General features: G+C 35.5%; 1 non-coding gene across 1 annotated transcript; it reads right to left on the reverse strand.

The window, feature by feature from the left end:
* Positions 1-598: 598 nt before the first annotated feature.
* Positions 599-705, reverse strand: LOC113873906. Its single transcript, XR_003505972.1, has one exon. It is a non-coding gene; the product is annotated as a small nucleolar RNA R71 (small nucleolar RNA).
* Positions 706-21993: the final 21288 nt, after the last annotated feature.

Here is a 21993-nt window from a genome sequence, read left to right on the forward strand (position 1 = left end):
TTTGTATAAGCGTGGTAAAAACAAGAATAAATCAATTTTGGTCTTTGATCCTGACATAGACATAACTTTGAGAAGATTGAGAAAAGAGTCTAGAGCAGAAAAAGCCATAGGGAGTGATAGTGAATTAGAATCTGTCCATTCTCCAGAATTTCAGAGTAATCCTAGAGTGAAAAGAACATCTACACCCTTGAGACAACCAAATCCAGCAATAGAAATGGCAGAGCAGAACAGAATTAGAACATTAGGGGACTATGCTATTCCTAACATGCAAGGTTTTAACTCTTCTATAATTAGGCCAACTATTCAAGCCAACCATTTTGAGATTAAACCTGCCCTACTACATTTAGTCCAACAGGATCAGTTTTCTGGAGGAAATTCTGATGATCCTAACTTATATATTTCAAATTTTCTGCAGCTATGTGACACCATAAGAATGAATGGAGTTAGTGAAGAAGCTATCAGATTAAGACTATTTCCTTTTTCCTTGAGAGATAGAGCAAAATGTTAGTTACAAGCTCAACCACAAGGAAGCATCACAACCTGGACAGAACTTGTGAATAAGTTTCTAACTAAGTACTTCCCTCCATCCAAAGTTGCTAAGTTGAGAGGAGAAATTACATCCTTTGTGCAGCAAGAAGGAGAATCATTGTATGAAGCTTGGGAAAGATACAAAGAATTACTTAGAAGGTGTCCACATCATTGTATCCCAGATTGGATGCAATTGGAAACTTTTTATAATGGAATGAATGCAGTAACAAGAACAATGGTTGATGCTGCTGCTGGAGGTTCATTAAATACAAAGTCCTTGGAAGAAGCTCAGAGAATTATTGAGATGATGGCATCTTCAATGTATCAGAATTCAAACTCAAGAAATCAAGGAAGAAACTTTGGTCATGAAGCTAAGGTTCTGGAAACTTTTCTTGCACAGAATCAGCTACAAAATCAAATGTTTTCAGAACAATTAGCTGCCTTAACACAACAAATCAGCAATATGCAAACAGGGAGTATGCCTACCAGTCAGCTAAGTTGTGATTTTTGTGGAGGAAACCATGTAAATGGTGCATGCGAGACATCTACAAGTGAACCACAAGAGCAAGTGAATTATATGAATAATTTTCAGAGACAACAGCCATCATATCCCCCTGGATTTCAATTTTCGAATAATAAAACTCAACAGTATTCTAATTGGAATAATCAATATTCTGCTGCAAAGAATTCTAACTCAAATTTGCCTTTTTCTAATGCAGAACCAGCAACACAACTATTTTCAGAGGAATTCATCCACTCAACCTCAAGGAAATCAGAAATTTTCCAAGCCTATGAATGAGAGGTTGATTGAGATGGAAGAAACTATGCTACAATTCATGAAAGTGACTCAAACAAGCTTCAAGAACCAAGAAGCTTCCATGAAGAAACTAGAAACACAAATCGGACAATTAGCTGAACGACTATCCAGCAGGGATGAAGGAAGATTTCCAAGCAATACAGTAATCAATCCTAACGAGCAATGTCAAGCCATAACTACAAGGAGTGGAGCTGTAGTTGCAAGCCCTAAACCAGCAGAAAAGAAAGTAAATGATGCAGCAGAGAGAAAAATTGAACAAGATCTGCAACAAGGAAATTTTAAGCTATTGAAGAAAGACCATTCAGAAGAAAAAGTAGATGTTCCTATGAATTCTGAGAGGAAAACCAAAAAGCAACTCTTTGAGGAAGCTTGTAAGCCAATAGATCTAGAAAAATACAAGAGGCTGCCTTATCCTCAAAGAGTCCAAAATCCTAAACAAGAGGAACAATTTGAAAGGTTTATGAATGTCTTTAAGAAATTACAAATTAACATTCCTTTTGCAGAAGCTTTGGAGTAAATGCCTTCATATGCAAAGTTTATGAAAGAACTACTTTCCAGAAAAAGGAAGCTAGAGCATGATAAAACAGTACCTTTGACAGAGGAGTGCAGTGCCATTCTCAAGAGAAAACTTCCTCAAAAGCTGAAAGATCCTGGATCATTTAGCATTCCTTGTGAAATAGGAAACTGCACAGTGGGAAGAGCATTGTGTGACTTGGGAGCAAGCATAAATATGATGCCATTGGCTGTTCTGCAGAAACTTGGGATAGAGGAAGTGAAGCCCACCAACATTACATTGCAGCTAGCTGATAAATCATACACTTATCCATATGGAGTTGTTGAAGATTTATTAGTTAAAGTTGATAAGTTCATTTTTCCTGCAGATTTTGTAATTCTGGACATGGAGGTGGATTCTAACATTCCTTTGATCCTAGGAAGGCCATTTCTTGCAACCGGAAGAGCCTTAATAGATGTGCAGAAAGGTGAACTTATGCTTCGAGTTCAAGATGAGAAGGTAGTGTTTAATGTGTTTGAAGCTTTAAAATATCCAATTGAAGATAGTACATGTATGAAGGTAGATATACTGGATGCTTTTATTACACATCTTAATAATGAAAGTGATGAACTTGCTGTGTTAGAAGAAATAATATCTATAGGGAATAACAAATCTGAACTTCTGCATGAAGAATACATCATGGAAGTACAGCAGCAATTAGAAGCTCTGCCAATTCAAAAATCTGCAGAAAATTCAGTGAAGGAGAAGCTAGAAAAGGATGATAAAGAAGAGGAAAAGCAAAAGCTAGAGCTGAAACAACTTCCTTCCCACCTGCGGTATGCATTTCTGGATGAGAAACATGAAAATCCAGTCATCATCAATAATGAACTTAAGGAAGAACAAGAGGAAAAACTGCTGAGAATTTTGAGAGAACACAAATCTGCAATTGGATGGAGTATTGCAGATCTAAAAGGTATAAATCCTTCATTTTGTAAGCATAGAATTTTATTTGAAGAGAATTTTAAGCCTGTTGTGTAGCCACAAAGGAGGTTAAACCCAGCCATGAAAGAGGTAGTTAAAAAAGAGGTCATGAAGTTGTTAGATGCAGGAATAATATACCCTATTTCTGACAGCAATTGGGTAAGTACAGTCCAAGTTGTTCCAAAGAAAGGTGGTATGACAGTTGTACCTAATGAAAAGAATGAACTTGTCCCTACTAGGACTGTGACTGGATGGAGAATGTGCATAGATTATAGGAAATTAAATGATGCAACCAGAAAAGACAATTTCCCACTACCATTTACAGATCAAATGCTAGAAAGACTTGTTGGACATTTATTTTATTTTTTTCTTGATGGGTATTCAGGATACAACCAAATAGCTGTGGATCCTTTGGATCAAGAGAAAACTGCATTTACATGTCCATTTGGAGTCTTTGCATATAGGAGAATGCCATTTGGTTTGTGTAATGCCCCTGCCACTTTCCAAAGATGCATGCTTTCTATTTTTTCTGATTTGGTAGAAAACATCATAGAAGTGTTCATGGATGATTTCTCTATTTTTGGTGATTCTTTTGATGATTGTTTAGCTAATCTATCCACTGTTTTGCAGAGATGTCAAGACACTAAGCTTGTGTTGAATTGGGAGAAGTGCCATTTTATGGTACAAGAAGGCATTGTCCTTGGTCACAAAATTTCAGAGAAAGGAATGGAGGTGGACCAAGCTAAGATAGAAGTCATTAGTAAATTGCCTCCACCTATCAATGTTAAGGGAGTTAGAAGTTTTTTAGGACATGCTGGTTTTTATAGAAGATTCATAAAAGATTTTTCCAAGATTGCTAAACCCTTGAGTAATTTACTTATAAAGGATGCAGATTTCATATTTGATGATAATTGTTTGCATGCATTTTCTGTTTTAAAAGAGAAACTGATTTCTGCACCTATTCTTGCAAAACCAGATTGGAAATTACCTTTTGAACTCATGTGTGATGCAAGTGATAGTGCAGTGGGTGCTGTGTTAGGACAGAGAAAAGATAGGAAATTACATGCTATCTATTATTCAAGCAAAGTGTTAAATCCTGCACAAGTGAATTACATAACAACAGAAAAAGAATTTTTAGCTGTTGTATATGCTTTTGATAAGTTCAGATCATATTTAATGAGTTTGAAAGTGATTGTATACACTGATCATGCTGCTCTTAAATATCTTTTGACAAAACAGGATGCAAAGCCCAAATTATTAAGATGGATTCTACTCCTCCAATAATTTGAGCTAGAGATCGAAGACAAGAAAGGGAAAAAAAAAATAGTGTTGCTGACCACCTATCCAGATTACCTTTGGAGAGTTCAACCACTGAATCATTGGAAATAAATGAATAATTTCCAGATGAAAAGCTGTTTGCAGTGGATAACATGCCTTGGTTTGCTGACATTGCAAATTTTAAAGCCACTCAATTCATTCCAAAGAGGTTTACCTGATAGCAAAAGAAGAAGTTCTTACATGACAGCAAATTCTATGTGTGGGAAGACCCATACCTGTTCAAAATTGGAGTAGATGAGTTACTTAGAAGGTGCATTCCACAAAGTGAGCAAGCTGAGATACTATGGCATTGTCACAATTCAGAATATGGAGGCCACCATGCAAGTTCAAGGACTGCTGCAAAAGTTTTGCAAGCAGGTTTCTTTTGGCCTACACTCTTCAAAGATGCCAAGAGGTATGTGGAAAACTGTGACAAATGTCAAAGAACTGGAAATATCTCAAGAAGACATGAGCTGCCATTAACCAACATCTTAGAAGTGGAACTATTTGATGTATGTGGGATTGATTTCATGAGACCATTTCCCCCATCATTCTCACACGAATACATTCTAGTAGCAGTGGATTATGTGTCTAAATGGGTAGAAGCAATTCCCACCAGATCAAATGATGCAAAGGTAGTGAGAGAAGTCACTTTATTGCAGAAAAGAAGCTACGTAGAGAATGCATTTTGAGGTTTTCTGCTAGAACAATAACTTTTATTGATAAAAGTGATCACGCAGAGACAGATGGGAAAATGAGCTCTCTGGAACGCTTCCCTTTTCTGTCAGAAGTGACTACGCACAGGTAAGTAAACTTCTAATATTTCTGCGTTAGTACTTTTATTGAAAAAAGTTATCACTTTGCTGCGCTTTATCACTTTTCTCAGTAATAGTGATAACGCGCGCCTCACTCTGAAAAATCCACTGTCTGGAATATTCACTCTTATGAATAATAGTGATAACGCTGGGATTTTTAATCACATAAAAGTCACTTTTATTCTCCAAAGTAGTCACGTGCTTAGGCGTGCCTATAAATAATGCTAAGGGTGAATATGCACATACGTTTTTAAATCAAAAATCCCTTCCCTCTCTGAGAGCTCTCTACTCATCAATCTCTGCATTGCGATTCAGAAGAGTCTTCTTCCCTGTTTGAACACCATTTCTGCATCTTCAACCAAGGTACACTTCCCTTACTTCTGAAATCTATGATTGGGGTTTTTGTATGTGTTTAAATATTTTGGGGAAGTTGCTGAAAAAAGGGTAACTAAGAATGTTCGAGGCATTTAAATCAATTTGGGGAATAGAAAATACTGAGATTAGGTTTTGCTGTAATGTGAGTTTTCTAAGAAAATTCAATTCTGCATTGCACTTTTCACATTAACAAACTTCTGCAGAAATTGACTTGACGTAAAAAGACTTTAATAACAGTGTTCTGATTGAAAGATATTGAATTAGAAAGTCTGAAATTATCTATTGTACCGTGTTCTACATGAATTATTTTGGAAAATGTCGAGATTAGTATTGGGAAACTATTTTGATATTATTTGCTTCAAGAATGGAATGGACAATACTTTGAATTGGTCTTTCCCTGTCAACTATGACATTTCTGCTGAGATAATTGAAACTGCATTGCATGCTATATGTACCACATTTCTGCAGCATTTTAGTTTACTTAGATAGAATTGTGTGAATTGGTTGATTGGAAATTTCTGAATACGACTATTTGAAATTACCTGCTGTGATGGACCACTTCTTCATTAATTTGAAAATTACAATAAGTGAGTTGCAGCAATATTTTTGGAAATTGATTGAAACCTGAACAGATTGCTCTGCACTACCGTAATTCTCTAGGACAGTGAACACATCCTGAATTTCCAAATTAGGAGTATCCAAATTTCTCTGAATGTGATGGATTAATGTTAAGCATCTATTCTGTGCATCTGTATAATACATATTTTGACAGCAAACTTAAATTCACACTTTGAGGCTATTTGGTTCAAAATAGAATGGATAATACTTCAAATAGTTGTTCTCTGTCATGTATGTTAGTTTGATGGGATAGTTGAAATCACATTGCACTATATGAACCAAGTCTCTACAGAATCTGAACTGATAGCAACAGAATTGTCTGGAACTGTGGAATTGGAAATTAGAATACATAGCTGTGCTGAAATTGAGTTAGACATTAAATTGGGAATATCTGAAGTGCATAGTTGATTGCAAAATGAATACAACCTGTGAATTTTTTATGACAGCACAAAATTAGTTTGAAAATTTGGTCAAGGCATGTAATAATCTTTCTGCGTTACCCTGATATTTTATAAGAGTGTGCACTCTGAAATTTTACTGTTAAATTTTGCATGTTTTGACTAAGTTGTGCAATTTGAATATGAATGATACTATTAGCAGATTGCAGAATGTGAAGTATTAGAAAATTTAAATTTCTGCAAACTGCTTGATTGAACTTTCTGCAGTATAGGATTATTCTATGATTCTAAAATTTTAAACTGACAATTACTCCTTTCTTGCAGAAAAATATAAAATGGTTAGGACTTCATTCAATACACTTATGGGTCCTCCTAAGAAGAAGCAAGCTGCATCTTCTACCACTCCTAAGAAGAAGCGAGCTGCATCTTCCACAACTCCAACAAGAAGATCCAGCAGAAATCTCCAAGCTGTAGCAGCAAAGAGGGCCAGAACTGATGGTGTCTCAAGTTCCTCACCTATTCAGATATCTGAACCTTCACCTTCTCCTTCACCTCAGACAAGGTCATCTGCACTTGCATCTGAACCTTCACCTTCTCCACCACCTCAGACACAATCTCCTGCACCTTCACCTACACCATCACCCCCACCAAGAACAGCTGCACCCTCAGGATCTTCACCACCTGCCACACATTATCCAAGATTCAGAAGTTTGGCTCATGAAAAATTTTCAGAACCAATATTCTAAGAAGAAAAATTGTTCCTGACAGAGCATTCCAAATAGCTGGGAACAATTACCCTGAATTCAAGGAGGAAATCCAGAAAAGAGGCTGCGAATTCTTCTATGCAACAGCTGGCCTGGGTTGGAGGGAAATAACTCAGGAATTCTATGCCAATGCCATGAGGTTTAAAGGAAAAGGAATCCCTAAGTTCAGCTCCATGGTCAAGGGCATGAGAATTGACTTCTCACCAGCAAACATCAACAAGGTGCTGGAAATTAATTCTGCACAACATGCAGCACAGCTGGACTTCAAAACATTTAAGGAAAGTCCAGATATTGATTTTGTGCAAATTCTGGAAAGGATTGGGAAACCAGGCACCACATGGGAGCTCAACCAATCTAAGAAGTCAAAGCATATTGTCACCAAGAATCTTCTGCCCTTTGCCAAAGTATGGAGCATGTTTATCTTAAATTCTTTCATGCCTGTCAGACATAGCTCCACATTAGCTGTCAAGAGGGTTGCTCTGCTTTTTGCCATAGTCTCTGACATCTACATAGATGTGGGAGAAGTAATAAGTGAATGCATTTTGGGAATACTGAAGACAAAAAGGGATTCATTAGCTTTCCCTTCAGTAATTACATTACTTTGTGAAGACGCAGGAGTAGAGTTTGGTGATTATCAAGAGAAAATTAGAGCTGCACCATCTATTTCTGCAGCTCTGATCAAAGAGATTTATGCAACTGTTTCTTGCACCTCTGCAGCCCCAATTCCTTCACAATTCAAGAAAGAGAAACCGATGATGATGAAGGACACTCTGAAGCAGCTAGCTGAAGGGCAAAATCAATTGGCTGAAAGGCAGACTGAGCTGCACAATAGCCTCAAAGCTGGAGTCATGTTAATGGAATGTATTATGCTGAATATTGGTCAGAAATTGGGAATGACCAAAGAAGAAATGTATCATACTCCAGACTTAGCAGAGAATGCCCAGTGCCTTCATTCTTCTGTTTTCAAGAATATGCCAATATACAGAACCCACTTTCCTCAGCCACCATTTGAAGAGGTAGTGGAAGAAGAAGAAGAAGAAGGTTCTGATGAGGAAAGCTCAGAGGAAGAAGACGCAGCAGAAGACTAGTTTAGGAATTTATTTTCTGTTATTAGGAGTTTGTAAATTTTTGGTAGTTTTAAACTTTTTGGGTTGTAATCACTAATTGGTACAATTTGGGTTGAATTTCACATACTTGTTCTGCAATTATATTAGTTTTTAACTAATTACCTTTCTCTTGCTGCGAATTAATGGAATTTTGGTGTTTTTGTGCAGAGAATGTCACACACAACATTCACACACATTGGATGGTGACACTTGCACAAGCTGCCATGAAAGGGGGGTTTCATTCTTTACCTCTTGTTCATGTGTTAGCTTCACATTATACTGAATTAATTTTGAAAAACACCAAAATACTAGAATAGATAATAAACTGCTGGCTGTGAATTCTGTGTGAATTTCTTTTTAAGTTAATTTTCTCATTCTCAAAATGAGATCACACTTGTATTTTAAAAAATGAGGCAGTTGCCACTAGGTTCATATATTTCTGAAAAGTGCATTGTGTTTTCATTAATCCACATGATCACTTATAAATGCCTAGTGAGACTTGAGCTGCCTATTTCTTTTTCTTGTGTGATTAATCAGATTTTACTGCATTCTCTAGAACTTGCCCTTGTTCTTAATTGAATATGCATGTTACAGTTCTCACACACATGATAGAGGCCATGCTTGATATACTTAGTTAGCCTAAAATGCCTTCCCTTATGATTAATTGCCGTAGTTTACCCCTTTGAGCTGAATATTCCCGTTTCTTGAGTTAACTTCATTACAAGCCTTGCTGAAAAACCAATTTTACCATTCAAAGGAAAAGAGGCATAGTGAGTTTAATCAAGAATGAGTTTTAAAAATAAGTTTGGGGTAGCAACCATTTATGTTGCTTGAGGACAAGCAAATTTTTAAGTTTGGGGTAGGGGAATAGCAAGCTATCTAAGTTTGAGTTCAAAAAGTCAGAACGAAAGAACAAAAGTGCTGCAGAAAAATGAAAAATTATGCAGCAAAACTGTGGAAAGAGTAAAACATGAGTTCAAAACCAGAATCTGAGTTTAGAAGAGCAAAATGGAGATCAAAAAGAAGAAATTCGCAGTAAACTGTTGCAGAGAAAAAGAAAAAGAAATTCAAGGAAAAGAAAAGAGTAAATGGAAGTAAGAGAAGAAAAAGGAAAATGAAAATTCTGCTGCACAAAAACAATTTGTTTGCTGCATAATTAAGGGAATTAATGTGAATTAATGCTAAACCAGACTAGTTTTAAAGTCATTCACTCAAAATGCCTCTGATCTTTTGAAATTGCAACTTGTTTCTTATTTTGTTCAGTATCTACCTTAACCTAAGCCCTGTTATAAACTGTAAAAAGTCTTCTTGATGTGTGATTGGCTGTACTAGGCAGAGGAGATGGAGAAATTGGGCAAGCATATGGTAGAGTGTAGCTAAATTGATGATTAAAGAGAGTAAACAGTACCTTAACACTGCTGAGAAATGACGGAAACACTGTCCAGTGAGAAGTGATCATGATTTTAATGTTTCTCACATGAACTTGGCTGATATATATTCACTTAGATAGCAATTCTTGCTTAAAATGTGATGAATGCATTGTGATTGCAATGATGAGTAATTGGATGAACATCTTGATTGAAAATTTTGCAGAAAACACAGAATTGGAAATTGAAAAATCTGAGAAAAGCAATTTGCTAATTAGTTTTTGAAAAGTGGAAGAATTACCCTTGGTTTAGTTTGATTTGCTTGAGGACAAGCAAAATGTCATTTTTTTTCATTCGAATAATTCTTGACACATAATTTTAACACAATTACACAATATTCTAACACAAATATACAAATTCAAAACAAGTCTCAATTCAAAACAAAAAAATAAAATTCAAAAGAAGTGTTGAGGATCTCTAAGGACAAAATAATTCAAACACTACAATAACATAAACACTTAGTTAGCAAATAGTAGCTAATTAAAGAAATATTAAAATTCATCAAGTAGTATTTATCGGGTTAATTAGGTATATGTTTGGGTGATTGGGTTGACACAATGCCACTCGTTATTCGAACCAAACTACGTCAGATTTGATCGGTTTGGATCGAATTGAACCCGTTAAACATTGGTTTGAATTGAATTAGACCTGTTACACATTAGTTTGGATCTTTTTTGGTTTGGATCGGTTTGCATTATCGAGTTTGTTGGTTTACCCGATTCGATGAACACCTCTAACTGCATTCTCCCCAACCTCCTTAATGAATCAATATTACAATGGTGGATTTTTCCTTTTCTATCTACAACTTAAGCAATTTTTTTTAACTACAATTGATCAAAATTTTGTTTTTATAGGCTCTATTTCCAAATGTCACAAATCCTTCTTTGCCAACTGACACTATTGATAGTTTTATGCAATATTCATTTCATCTGTTACTTAAGAATGTCTGAAAAAAAATTTAAACAAGAAGGAAGGAGATCACATATTATTTAATTTTAAATTAAAAATATACCATTTATGATAGTAAATATATAATTAATATATTAAATTTATATCAATATATTATTTTATATATTTTATTTTAAAAAAGTATTAATTTTAAATATATTTATTTAAAATACAAAATTTACTTTATTCTTTTTTTTCCTTTAAAATCTCATTTCCAAACAACTCCTATACTTTGATTGGGAGGTTATTTTTATCTTTTTATCTTTTATTAGAGAGCAACATGTTAGAATTTTCGGCTTAAACTTAAGAATGTTTAGTTTTCAGAAACTCTCCCCATTCTTAATTACAACTTACAACTACTTACTATTGTTTAAAGAATTGTTGCTTAAGTTGTTACTACATTGAAGGAAATGGAGTGCATGTACTTAAAGCCTTGTGTAGACAAATTATTTCTTGTTGTGAGTAGTGTCCATTCCTTTGGCTTCCAAGAGGCTTTAATGCCTATGCAATCCTTTGCTGGAAGACAAGTTGAAACACTACATTAAATTCTCCACTCCCAACAGACACCATCTTTATCACAAATGATATTAGAAAATCACCAATCACGATATGCCACACACCACAAAATTTTTTGTCCATAGTAATTGATCATAGTATTTGTGCAAGTTGGGAGAGATTTAAGAGGCTTTGTGCAAGTTGTCCATATCATCAGATTAATGAGCAACTTTTTATCCAGTATTTCTATGAGGGTCTTATAACTATTGATAGGCAGATGATTGATGCAGTTAATGGAAGAGCTTTGGTAAATAAAACTCCTATTGAAGCAAGGCAATTAATCGAGAACATGGCTTCTAATAATCAGCAGTTTAGTACTAGAAGCAATCTAGTGGCCTTAACTAGAGGAGTTTATGAGATGGAAAATACTCATGTTGTTGATCAAAGAAAATTAGAGAACAAGCTAGATGATCTAGCTTCTTTGATCAAGTAGTTAGGATTGTCACAAATGGCTACAATGTTGTGTGAGATCTGTACCTCACCTGAACTTCTTATTAATTTCTGTTCTACATTGCAAGAGCCTGCAGGTTGGATAAGTCGTCCAAACCTAAGATGGAGGAATTTTACATAGCAGCAACAACATCAACCTCCACCACAAATTGCTGCACCTTCCAAGAGTGAGCGTTCCTTGGAAGAATTAATAAGGGAAATGACAGCTAATGATCTGAATTTCCAGCAAAGAACAGAAGCAGCTATTCCAAACTTGAAAAATCAGATTGGATAGTTTGCTTCCGCTTTGAATCATTTGCAATCTCAAGGTTCTAGTAATCTATCTGTGCAACCAGTTGTCAATTCAGAGCATGTTAGTGCCATCACCTTGAGATCAGGAAAGACCATTCAAGGCTCTCAGGAGTAGTAATCAACAGATGAAGATCTTAATGCTACTGCTCCAGCATGTGATTGCAGCAAAAATAGCAGTCCAACAAATACAGATTCTGCTCCTACTCCTTATGCTTCTTCTAGTAATGCAGTAGAAAATTCTGAGCAACTTGTCCCTCATTCATTTTATTCGGTTTGCCATATTGATTTGTTAAATAATTTAGTAGATGATAATTTGGCCGAGTTTTCAGATTATATGATTATCTTAGCCTAGTCAATTATTTTGATTGCTTTACTTGTGATGCTTGTACTGATTCTGTAAAATGTAGCTTTTGTGCTGAGATTGATATATATATATATATATATATATGTGTGTGTGTGTGTGTGTGTGTGTGTATGGTGACTTTGATGCAGCTATTGCAGATTCTGAGAAAGTAAATGATGATGCAGCCATTGCAAGTTCTAAGGAAATAAATCATGATGCAGCAATTGCAAGTTCTAAGGAAATGAATCATGATACATTTGTTGAAGTGCAAGTTGCACATTCAGCTTTAATTTTTACATTGCCTCCTGCATAAGAATTGAAGCCATTTCCTGAGCAGTTGAAGTATGAATATTACATCATTGTATATCCATGGAAGCAGCCTAAGTACAATAGTAGGACATAATATTCTGCACATCAAGGAAATCAAGAGCATGAAGAGAAGCTCATTGAGTTTATCAAGCAGATTTTTAAAGTGTTGCAGATTTATGTTCTCAATTAAATGAAGTGTTGAAGATCATAAGGCATTAAGCTAGTGACATTAAAAGAGTACTGTGTGAGAGGTAACTCAGTTTTCTTAGAGTTCCTAACTAATTTTCTGCTTTAATAATGGTCTGCATTTGAGCTTTGATATTTCATGAGTTTTACTGCATAAACACTTCATGCTACACTTTACCTTATTATTTGACATGTGTTTCTGCATAATTTCAGTTTTGTAGAGGGGGACTGCACATTTTGGACTTAATTACTGCATAAATTTAAGAGAGAATCAAGTGCAATAGGAAAGTAACCACTCTCAGACCTTAGGGTAGTCACTTTGGTGAGAAAAATAAGAATTTATCATGAAACCAATCACTTTTTCAAGTAAAAGTAGTCACTTTCAACCCAGGTATGTATCTCTGCTCTCTGCAATGAGCACTTTCATGACTAAAAGTAGCTACTTTCAAGGTTTTTAGGCAAATGTGGTGCGTGTGTTTACTATCATTTACCATAGTAGCCACGCGCAAGCACTTTCACAATTACATAGGATCCACGCAGAGCACTTTTGAGCAAATATGGTGCACGTGTCTACTATTGTGAACCACAGTAGCCACGCGCAAGTCTTTTAACCATTTTTGAAATTGGGCGCCCCTGTGGTGATCACTTTCATGCATGATAATAAACACGCACAACACTTGATGTAAAAATACAGTGTGCGTGTCTACTATTCTTCATGAAAGTGGCTACGCTCATCACTTATATATATATAGCACCTACTTTTCCACTCACTCTCTCCAATTTTCTCTGAGCACACTTGATGTGACATATTTTAGGTTTATATTTATAGTTTTATTTTGATTAATAAACACTTTTCATATGCTTTATTTTAAAAGTTTTTATCACTTTTGACTGAAAATGTGTCTTGATGAATCTATATTTTTACTAATATTTTAGTGTAATTCTAACCCATTTGATAAGGAAAATATGTTAGAAAAAGCAGAAAAACTCAGAAAAATAGAATGGTTGAAAGTTTTATTTCAATTTGTAGTATTTTAGCATTGTTGAGATTTTTGCTTAGAAATTTAGAATTTAATCTTGTTCTGTAAGAATAATCTGAGAAAGGTTCATGGAAATGGAAAATCAATGGAAAGGAAGAAGAAGAGTAGCAATTCTAGACTCAAAGCACAAGAATTATGGAATGCAAGCTGGGCGTGATCACTATTGTCAATGAAAGTGATCACTCCAGACATCAAAGAGGAATACACACTGGGCGTTAACACTTTTACTAGTGAAAGTGATCGTTCCAGAGCTTAAAAGAAAAAGGGAGTCTGGGCGTGGTCACTCTTACCAGCGAAATTGAGTGTTTCAGAGAGTTCCTCAGAAGAACATGTTGTGCGTTAACACTCTTGCTAGCGAAAGTGAGTGTTCCAGAGAGTCTCTCAGAAACCTCAGACATAGCGAGCTCTGCGTTACCACTCTTACCAGCGAAAGTGAGTGTTCCAGATAAGGCTAAAAATTTAGCAAGCTCTGCGTTACCACTTTTACTAGTGAAAGTGGATGTTCCAGAGAGACCTTAACTTGGCAAGTTGCGCGTGTTCACTTTTATGAGTAAAAGTGAACACGCGCAACCACTTGACCTCCTGCATTTGCAACTCTTAGCAGCGCAACCACATGAGTTTCTATAAATACCTGTTTAAGCTCAGAACTTAGGGTCTTTTGTTCATTTTTTGTTTTTTCTATTAGATTCTCATTAAGAGAGAGTGAGAGAGAGGATTGGGGTTGAATTTTGAAGCTCCAAGAAGAGGCATTGGATTGGAGCTCATGGAGATGACTTCTCTGAGTTTCTTCTCTTCTTCTCTTTCTTTCTTTTTCTCTCTTGCAATGTGTGCTTAATTCTTCATAGTTAGGAGTTTATGGACCTTGAATTGATGTATTGATTCAAATTTTGCTTCTGAAATTTGAGTTCTTGGATTAATTGAGTTATTAATTCTGTTGTTATTGCAATCTTTGAATGGAAATTTGTATGATTAATCAAAGAGGAACATTTGCCAATGGAAGTTGGCAATCTTAGGGATAAGGAAACCTAATTTTGCAATCCTAAGGTTCTAAGTCTTAATGCAACTTGAAATTAAACTTCACCTAAGGGATTAGGGTGGTTTAGTTGTTTGTTAGGGTCAATGATTTAAGGGATTAAACTTTGACTATTAATAAGAGAAACTGATTGTCAATTAACCAATTGCTTGAATGTTTAGAGGCATAATTGAATTAATATTGACATTCTTGTGAAATAAATTCCTAACTATCTTTCATTCTTGTCTCATCTCAACATAACTGTCATACTCTGTTTTTACTGCAAGTTTCTTACCTTTTAATTGTTCTTATTCCTTACTTTCTGAATGATACAACTCTTCCAAAATTGTTTGGCAAAACTTGTCATTGTTCTGTGAAGTGATTATTGATTTTCTAATTCCCTATGGAGATGATACTCTGATCTTAAAAATTACTCATTACTTGCTGCAATTCCTAGTGCACTTGCTAGTATTTAGAAAACCATCTTGGCACGTCAAATAAGAAAACCATCTTGGCAATCAGACTATGTGATGGCAAGCCACTGTGCATATTGTCTTCTAACAGAAGAAGGAGATCCGTCAACCTTTCAAGAGGCTGTGAGCAGTTCAGATGCTTCTCTGTGGATGGCAGCAATGCAAGAAGAAATGGAAGCCTTACATAGAAACAAGACATGGAAACTTGTAACACTTCCAGAAGGTCGTAAAGCCATTGGAAACAAATGGGTTTACAAGATCAAACGAGATGGCAATGATCAAGTGGAGCGGTATCATGCTAGACTGGTGGTCAAAGGATATGCTCAGAAAAAAGGCATTGATTTCAATGAAATTTTCTCTCCAGTGGTTAGACTTACCACTATCAGAGTAGTCCTAGCTATGTGTGCTACATTTGATTTACATCTTGAACAATTAGATGTGAAGACTCTTTTCTTCATTGAAGAAGAAATATATATGCTCCAACCAGAAGGATTTAAAGAACAAGGAAAAGAAAACTTGGTTTGTAGGTTAACCAAATCTCTGTATGGTCTAAAGCAGGCGCCAAGATGTTGGTACAAGATATTTGATTCCTTCATTATGAGCCTCAAATAGAACAGACTGTGTTCAGACCATTGTACATACTACAAGAGGTTTGATGATGATACTTTTATCATTTTACTGTTGTATGTGGATGACATGTTGGTTGTAGGCCCCAACAAAGATCAAATCCATAAATTGAAGGCACAATTGGCTAGGGAGTTTGATATGAAGGACTTAGGACCAGCAAACAAGATTTAGGGATGCAAATTCACTGAGATAGAAAAGATAGGAAAGTTTGGCTTTCTCAGAAGAACTACTTATTGAAAGTTTTGCGGCGCTTCAACATGCAAGACTGTAAGCCAATTTCTATCCCTCTTCCTATCAATTATAAATTATCCTCAAGTATGGGTCCTAGCAATGAAGCAGAGAGGATGGAAATGTCTCGAGTACCGTATGCATCAGCGGTGGGAAGCCTTATGTATGCAATGATTTGCACAAGACCTGATATTGCTCAGGCAATTGGTATGGTCAGTCGGTTCATGGCAGATCCTGGTAGAGAGCATTGGAATGCTGTAAAGAGGATCTTGAGATATGTTAAAGGAACCTCTGGTGCTACATTATGTTTTGGAGGATCAGAGTTTATTGTCAAAGGACATGTTGATTTTGATTTTGCAGGTGATCTTGATAAAAGGAAATCTACTACGGGCTATGTGTTTACACTTGCAGGAGGAGCGGTAAGCTGGTTATCTAAATTACAATTTGTTGTAGCTTTATCTACTACAGAAGCAGAATACATGGCAGCGACTCAGGCATGCAAAGAAGCAATTTGGATACAAAGGTTATTGGAAGAACTCGGGCACAAGCAACCAAAGATTACGGTGTATTGTGACAGTCAGAGTGCCTTGCATATTGCAAGAAATCCAGCCTTTCATTCCAGGACAAAGCACATAGGGGTTCAATACCACTTTGTCAGAGAAGTAGTAGAAGATGGTACTGTTGACTTGCAGAAGATTCACACGAAAGATAACCTAGCAGATGTGATGACGAAGCCAATCAATGCAGATAAGTTTACATGGAGTAGATCCTCCTATGGCCTATTGGAAACGTAAGCAACATGGAACTGGCAAGAAGAGAAAGTTTTGAAAGATCACAAAAATGAATTTAAGTGGGAGATTGTGAACATGTAAAGCCACTTTTGTTGACTTTGTATAGTCAATATTGTTGGTTTTGTTTTCGGTGGAAGAAGTAAATGAAAGGGAGCTATGAAGTGGGGTATGGATTAGGTGCATGTACATCCAGCTCATATTGAAGAAAAAAATAATGCATGTTGTTCAGTGGCATCTGAAGGCACTGGAACAATCCTTGCCTATAAATACTTGCATCCTCCATCAGTTTTATGTATCCCATCATCCAACACAATTGAGTGTAATTTCATAGTGAGTAAAAAAAAAAATACATAGAGAGAAAAATATAGAGAGATAAAATAGTTTTCTTCTGTGAGATTCTCCTAGTGAGTGAGTTTTTCCTATTTTTCAAGAGAGAGTGTCATTGTTCTCTCCTTGTAAATTGGAGAAAAAATTGTAATATTTCTTTCACTTAGTAAAAATATTTCTCTGGTCTTGCCCGTGGTTTTTTCCTTATATGTTGAGGGTTTTCCACGTAAAATTATTGAGCTTCAGTTCCTCTTTTCTCATCTCTATTTTAGCTGTGTGATATTACTCAGTTACTCTGGTATCTAACAGCTTCTTGGCTTGGTTCAGCTGCCAAGTTGTTCCTGGCCTTCCAATCCTCTGCAGAATTTCTACACAGTCCTTGTCAAGACTATTCTTAAAAATGCTGAACTCCAGCTGCCTAGTTGCTTCTTAGTGTTGATGTTCAACACTCTGTTGATGTTTGCAGTAGTGAATTCCACTCTCATCCCCTTAACCATTGTGTGAAATTTGGGGGATCTGATCTCCCTTGAATCTCATAGCGTTGGCATAAAACTCTTGTGTAATTTCCCTCCAGCCCATGCCAGCCATTGAGCAAAAAAATTCCCACTTTCTTTTCTGGATTTCCTCTTTGTACTCAGGGTAGTTGTCTCCAGTGATCTCAAATGCTTTATCTGGAACTATCTTTCTTCTCAGAATGTTAGCCCTGAAGTAGTTCTCATGAGCTATGCTCCTAAACCTTGGATCATGCTCAACAACAGGTCTTGAGGATGAAGCTGTTGCTAGTTTGCCCTTCTTGGTCCTTGGAGTTACCTTTGAAGATCCTATTGGAGTGTTGTTGGAAGTTCTTGCAATTTTCAAATTCTGTTAAGAAAAATTAATTTGAACAGGTTAAAGTGCAATCTGCTGTTAGGACAATTCAATTGTTCATACACATATGCAAAATTACAACTGCACAACATTAGCAATGAAACTCAGAAAGATTGTAATTTTTGTCTCAATTTGCAATTTCAAAATACATACTATCACAGATTATCAGGGTAACGTAGAAGGACACATTCAGGTTTTTAATAAATTTTCAATAAAATTCTTCAATCCACTCATTCTCAGCAACAAGAAGTTTCATCAGGATAATGCAGAACTAATTTTCATAAAATTTTTCAAACATTCAGTCTTAGTACAAAGCAACAATTAATTTCAGACAATCACATTCAAGAATTTCAATTCAAATATTTTTCAATGAAGTCTTATAGGTTAACTCATATTCTGCAAAAATTTGTTCATGTATATATCATAATGCGGCTTCGAATCTTCCAATAAGAACATCAAATGAAGTGAAAATCTAGCCACATTCTCTTTTAGTTCCATGTTCGAATCAATTTATCTCAAAAAAATTTCTCATTTGCCTTATTCAAACATTTTCTCAAATTTTCAAACATAAAGAACTCTAACCATAGATTTCAAAAATGAAGAAGAATGTACCTGAAATGGAGATGCATAAATGTAGGTTCAAGTGTATGAAAGAAGAAATACTGCTGGGTTGATACACAGAGAATGACAATTAGAGAAAACGTAGAGAGAAATGTGAGTTTTAGGGATGAGAGTGTGTGTGTGGTCACTTTAAGCAATATTTATAATCACACGTGTGCACGTGACCACTCTTTAAGGAAAAAGCGAACGTTACAGCATTAAAGGCATCCAGTGTGGTTACTATTTTCAAACAAAGTGAGAGTTCCAGAGAGGTTAATTTTATAATTGAAATGCACGTTGTCACTATTGCTGGGCAAAGTGACAACGTGCAAGCTTATTTCCTGAGCATGATTACTTTTATTAATGAAAGGGAAAACGCACAAAGAGATGTCTCATACTTACCTGTGCGTAGTCACTTTTTTCAGGGAAAGTGAGTATTTCAGAGGGAGGTATTTCCTTCAGACATCTGTGTGGTCACTTTTATCAGTAAAAGTGATTGTTCCAGAGGAGTATGTTAGTCTTCATGCCTCTGCGTGATCACTTTTATCAACAAAAGTGATTGTTCCAGAGAAGGATATTACCCTGATGCCTCTGCGTGATCACTTTTATCAGTAAAAGTGATTGTTCCAGCAGAGATCCTCAAAATTTCCTCTCTGCGCAGCTCCTTTCCTACAACAAAGTAATTCCTTTCATTAGTCAATTATTTCTAAACTCTCAATTAACTCACTTCTCACACTCTAATCCTTTCAAAACACACTCTAAGCATTAAATCTCAATTTAAGTACCAAATTCACCTCAAAAGAAATATGTAGTAGAATCAAATTGCAAAAATTACAGAAATTGTAAAACATGAATATGAAAAATTATAAATAGTACAAAAAGCTTAAATGGGTTAGAAATGTGAGTTCCCTCTCACAAAGCGCTCTTTTAATGTTACTAGCTTGACGCCTATTGATCTTTGATTCTAAGAGATGATTTTGAAGATAACGGCTCTTGCTCTATCCTTACACATTTCCCCTTTTTCTCACCAACTTGCAACTCTTCACTTAATTCTGAACATGCAAAAAAAAAAAGTGGAGGGACTTCCAACAGTTTAATATACTCATTAAGTTTATTTCCCTCCTTCTCATTATCTTGGTATGTTACTGCAGCAAGGATCTCTCTTAGTATAGAATTATCATTCTATTTTCCCTGCTTGGGATGCTGCAATCCTTGAGGAAATAAAAGCTTTTGGCATTTAATTGTATCTGTTAGCTTGCAAATATCTTCAAACAACCGCTTTTTGGTTCTTTTCGGTTGTGTCTTGCTACTGTCCTTTGGTTCTTCTTTTTTAAAAATCGTTAACTGCTTTTCCTTGCAATCCTCTTGTTGCTTATCTTGAATCTTGTTTTCTTCATATTTATCTAATGCCTCCTCTTTCTCAGCAGCTTTAAGACTTGAAATTTCCACCTCACTCTTTGTGCAGAAAACTTGGGTTTGCTCTATTGAATTCACAATGGTATTGCTAGGCAATTTTTCATCATTCCTATTTAATAATTGCTCTGAAATTTGTCCTATGTGCTTCTCCATCTTCTTCATGGATGCATCTTGATTCTTAACACTTGACTGAGTAAATTCCATGAATTGGAGCAAAGTTTCTTCAAGTTCATTCATTCTTTTTGGAAAAGTCTGTGAAGGCTGCAGTCCTCCTTGAGGTTGAGAATATGATATTTGAAAATAAGGTTGTGAAGATTGAGGACTAGAAACTAGTGTTGTTGCAGCAATCATTTGTTGATTCCAATCATAATATGGCTGACTCATATTAGCTTGACATTGATAATCATAAGGAAAGGTAGATTGAGGTCTTTGAAAATTTCATCCAAAATTGATTTCTTCTTGAAATTCTGGTATAGCCACATCATAGGTTTCATTCAAATCATTTTCACTGTAAAAATCACACGTCAAAGGGTTAGTTTGGGCAACTCTAACTCAAAAATTATTAATTAAAGCTTCAAAAGCATCTGCTTCATAAGCTTCTGTTATTGTAACTTGGCTTTGGTGAAAATTCTGATACATGCTGGTTGCCATCAAACAATAAAGCAACTTATTTTTCTAGTTTTTCCTTGCATACAAAAAGAAAGAAAACAAAAGTCAAATCAAATTTGTATCTAGGAAAAATGAAATATGAAATTATGCAGATGGTTACAAAACATAACATGCAGAAATATATAAAATTATGCAGAATGAAATTTACAATTATGCAGAAAAATGAAAAACAAGATTATGCAGAAAAATGCAAAAGAATATAGAAAAGCTACAAAACAGAATATGTAGAAAACACAGTGCAGAAATTATGTAGAAAACTACACAAGATGCAGAAAAATCATGCAGAGAAACTTGAAAGTAAAACAACAAAAAATAAATGCTCAATCTAGCTACTTTTCTGCTACTAATGATATTGAAATACAAAAATTTCCTAGCAACGGCGCCAAAAACTTGTTGTTTGCAATCTAAACACTAGCAAGTGCACTAGTATTGCAGCAAGTAATGAGTAATTTTTAAAATCAAGATATCGTCTCCATAGGGAATTTAGATTTCAAGTATCAATTCACAAAATTGTAACCATTTGAGCCATACGAAAATTGAATAAGGTTTGTAACATCTAACAACAGTAAACCAAAACAATTAAGAGTAAAGGAAACTTGCAGAAAACAGATCAATGAATGCAATGTGGGATTAGAAATGGATTGAAAGGTAGTTAGGAATTTACTTCACAAGAATGTCAATATTAATTCAATTATGCTTCTGAAAATTCAAGAACTTGGTTAATTGACAATCAGTTTCGCATATCAATAGTCAAAGGTTAATCCCTTAACTCATTGACCCTAACAAGTAACTAAACCACCCTAATCCCTTAGGTGAAGTTTAATTTCAAGTTGCATTAAGACTTAGAACCTTAGGATTGCAAAATTAGGTTTCCTTATCCCTAAGAAATCCCCAAATTCTGATTGCTAACTCAGATCGGAGAATCAAATCCAACTTCCATTGGTAATTGTTCCTCTTTAATGAATCATACGAATTTCCATTCGTAGATTGCAAGAAAAGCAGAATTCACAATTCAATTAATCCAAGAACTCAAAATTCAGAAACAAGAGTCAAATCAATACATCAATTCGAGTTCCATAAACTCCTAACTACAAGAAAACGACTCAAACATGGGAGAAGAGAAAAGAGAAAGAAGAAGAAGAAGAAGAAAAACTCCAAGAAGCCATAGCCAAAAGCTCTGATCCGATTCCTCTTTGTGGAAGCTTCAAGACTTGACCCCAAT

This window comes from Abrus precatorius, unplaced genomic scaffold, assembly GCF_003935025.1.
Source record: "Abrus precatorius isolate BTA unplaced genomic scaffold, Abrus_2018 Scaffold7, whole genome shotgun sequence".
Lineage (NCBI taxonomy): Eukaryota > Viridiplantae > Streptophyta > Magnoliopsida > Fabales > Fabaceae > Abrus > Abrus precatorius.